Source organism: Octopus sinensis, linkage group LG4 (genome assembly GCF_006345805.1).
Source record: "Octopus sinensis linkage group LG4, ASM634580v1, whole genome shotgun sequence".
NCBI classification, from domain to species: domain Eukaryota; kingdom Metazoa; phylum Mollusca; class Cephalopoda; order Octopoda; family Octopodidae; genus Octopus; species Octopus sinensis.
In genome coordinates, this window is record NC_043000.1 from 90526931 (window position 1) to 90531029 (window position 4099).

The 4099-nt window shown below is 33.1% G+C and overlaps 1 long non-coding RNA gene across 1 annotated transcript in view; it reads left to right on the forward strand.

Annotated features, from left to right (window-relative positions):
* Nucleotides 1-1921, forward strand: part of LOC118763254 — a 16098-nt gene extending 14177 nt beyond the window's left edge. Inside the window, exon 3 of the long non-coding RNA XR_004999004.1 lies at nt 1784-1921. This is a non-coding gene — a long non-coding RNA (uncharacterized LOC118763254). The remainder of the gene's footprint in view (nt 1-1783) is intronic.
* Nucleotides 1922-4099: the final 2178 nt, after the last annotated feature.

Here is a 4099-nt window from a genome sequence, read left to right on the forward strand (position 1 = left end):
ATTAAACTATTCTGCCCCCTTTCTGAAATGGACAAAAATCAACTCGCAGAACTTGTGTAGAACAGTTAGAAAGCCACAATCCACCCAAAAAGTAATACTGACCAACTCTGTCTGACAGGAACACCAAATTCAGCTACTTAGGTCGCACATAGACTGTTTCATAACCTTAATTACTAAATGTGGAAGACACTGTGGGTACTGTGACACTAGGTCTGAAAAATTATGTTGTACAGAGTAAAGAAAGAATACTTTCGGCAGCCAGAGATGCCCCAAAGGTGACAGAAGCAGTAAAAGAAATTAAAGAGAAAAAGAAAAACAACAGGATGAACTAATGAAAAGAAATGGAACTGCATGACCAATTCATGAAACAAACGGAAAATATTGGAAGTGAAACTCGCTGGATTTGGTTGACGGACGGAATCTTGAAATGAGAAACAGAAACGTTAATTATAGCGACTCAGGAATAAACCCTTAGAACAAATCTGAATAAAGGCAAAGGTCAACAAAACTCAAGTAGCAAATGTAGAATCTGCAGGAAAGGAGACGAGAGTATTAGTCACATTTTGATTGGGTACAAAAGGAGTACAAGTGCAGACATGACTGTATAGGCAAAAAAGTGCATTGGGATGTTGGTCGAGTATGTAGCTTCAAAACTTCGCTATAAAACTTCGCTATAAAGACTAACGATACTATTGAGGCAAGAAGACCAGACTTGATTATAGGGGGGAAATAAACAGTGCAAGATCATATATTTTCGCAATTCCCTACGATAGCAGAATCGATACCAAAGAAATGGAAGAAATTGAGAGCTGAGGAAACTGTAGAAGACCAAGACAATAATTATTTCTTTTGCAATCGGTGCAGTTGGTACAACACTCAAAATGCTATCTAAAAGACTGAAAGAAAGCGGAATTGAAACTTACACTGTCGAATTGTAGAAAAGTACCATCCTATATTTTATAAGAATCCTAATAAAAATTCTTGAAATTTGAGGAGACTTGTTGTCTTCTCAAACTTGGAGATAAAATTCTTGCTAACTATATTGGCATACACTTGCGTAATAATAATAATAATAATAATATAATAATAATAATAATGATAATAATAATAATAATAATAGTAGTAGTAGTAATAGTAGTAGTAGTAGTAGTAGTAATAATAACTTGGAGATAAAATTCTTGCTAACTATATTGGCATACAATTGCGTAATAATAATAATAGTAATATTAATAATAATAATAATAATAATAACAGTAGTAGTAGTAGTAATAATAATAGTAATAATAATAGTAATAATAATAGTAGTAGTAATAGTAGTAGTAGTAATAATAATAATAATAATAATAATAATAATAATAATAATAATAATAGTAGTAGTAGTAATAATAATAATAATAATAATAATAATAATAATAGTAGTAGTAGTAGTAGTAATAATAATAATAATAATAATAATAATAATAATAATAATAATAATAATAATAATAGAGATCACGAAGAAAAAAATACTTTCTAATTGATGTATCAATACCAGCAGATGACAACGTGTCTCTAAACGAAATGGAGAAACTTTCAAAATTCAAAGACCTGAAAATAGAGGTAATTCGAATGTGGAGTTTAAAAACAGAAACAATTCCTTTCATTATAGGCGCATTAGGTATGATAAAAAAATATTCAGAGAAATACATAACAAAAACACCAAGACTAAAAAAATATATATAACATACAGAAAATAGCACTACTAGGCACCACACACATCCTACGTAAAACACTTTTAGCACAGTAACAATAAGAGCATCACATCAAACCACAGCACATGCCCAAGGCACACGAAGCTGCGCTCGGTAGTGCAGTGACAGCACGTGATAAAAGTAAGACTACAGAATAATAATAATAATAATAATAATAATAATAATCACAAAAATGAAACTTTACTGCCATACAAAGCAGTTTCTCCCGTGCACGACGTCTCGGTGAAACATGTGCGAAACACGTGTAATCAACACCGGAAAGTTTAAAAATTATAAAATATGAATGGAACAAAACAGTAAGTACATAAATTGCGTAATTACGCATACACTCGAATGCCTACACAATCATGTATATATTTTAATACCCTAGGACTACGCATACACCCTAATGTTTACATAACTACGTGACATTTACAGGACACACATACACGCACATGAAAACACGTGTCACAAACGAGGCAAAAAGAAAAGAAAACAAAAAACGAAATAAAACAATCTTTTATTTTTCGAACTAACACAGACACCACAAAAAACTATGCCCGGAGATAAATCTATCAGCAAAAAAATACAAATACAGATCTGTTAGTCTTAAAAAGCTACGTCACGAGCAATGTTTACATGAAGAGATCCGTCTCCTAATGTCAACGTTCAAGCTCGTCATGCCTCAATCATAACAAAGCCGAATACAAACCAGGTTTGTCGTCTTCCGGGACATCAAGGGTCGCGTAGTCGAATGATGAACCAGGTTCGGTACGAAATATCAGCTACTAGTTCAAATATTCCCGAAACACAGGAGCTGGAAGTACCCCACAACGGGAATATTCCAACACATGCCCATCCATGCTCGTCATCAAATAACCAAAAGAAAAAGAATGAAAAATGGTCTAGGGGAAATAATAAAGAAGTTCTTTACGGCCTCTTATCATGCCATATATCTTCCCACAAATAAATCTAATACTGTACAAAACTACTTAAACTTTGAAGTAAGACCCTACATAGACTGTAACAAACTTGCCAACGCCAGAAGAAACATTATGAAAAGAAATTACTAACTGAATTAGAGATTGAACACATTAAACAATCAGTACGGGATAAAAGGAACGAAGTTGCAGCTAAAGAAGATATTACAGAATAAATAATTATAGACCAGTCCAGGGTTGATGAAAATGCAATAATAATCGAAAGAGTTAATGTAACTGATAGGCAAAGTGAAATACTCTCTGAACCAACCATAAACACTAAGATAAAAATCGAATAGATAAAGAAAGTTAGATATAAATTTACCCAACAGGACTGCATGTTCTAAAAAAATCAAATCATGATTGAATGGCTTAAAATGAAAGAATCCCAATAGGAATGAATGCGATACTCTCCCGAAAATTCCCAACTCTAAACAAAACCTGAAAATACTTGGTAAAATCCGCCTTGGACTTAAGATATAATTTCAGCTAATGATGTTGATATTACAGATCTCAACCATCTGTACTATGCATCCGCGAAAATCTCAACGATTCTATGTGGTGAAAAGATTAGAAAACAACAACATTCCCATAAAAAGCCTACTTGCCAAGAGCGTATTCAACCCCAAATTTAGCTATTTAGGTCTCACATAGAATGTTTAAAAACCTTAATTTTGACAAGAGTATCAAACCAACAGAAATCCGAAAATTAAAGTAAAAAATATATGAAAACCATATTTGACATCGATACCACCATAGAAACCATGAAGCAAAAGATATGTGCTAAAGCTGCCGGCAAAGCATGGTATGAAAAGCGCGTTAGATTCTTCAAGGACAATAACATGTTAAAAAATAACCCAACAAATTTTTACAGGAAGATAAGGAAAATACCAGTTACACTAAAGTCTATCCCATCAAAAGAAGTGCAGGAATTTTGGAATAAAATTTGGACAGAAGAAAAAACACTCAATGAAAAGGCCCCTTAGATTGATAGAATATCTAGACTTAGAATCCTTAGAAGAGCAAAAGTGGGAGGGTATCAAGGTAGAGGATGAAAGGTCTGCCCTTAGGAAGTCAAGCAAATGGAAGTCTCCAGGAAAGGATAACATTCCTAACTTCTGGTTGAATGTCTTTCCAGAGAGCCATGAATTGCTAACAAAACTTTACAACAATGTTTTGCAACGATCCAGTGTGATTTCCTCTTACCTAGTTAATGGTGTAACATTCCTACTTTCAAAAAATGAAGAAACAAATGAACCAAAAAAATATAGACCCATAACCTGCTTACCAACAATGTATAAAATGCTAACATCTGTCTTGACTGAATATACCTATAGCCTTTTAATAGGAATTGGTATATTCCCTAATGAGCAAAAAGGATGTAAACGT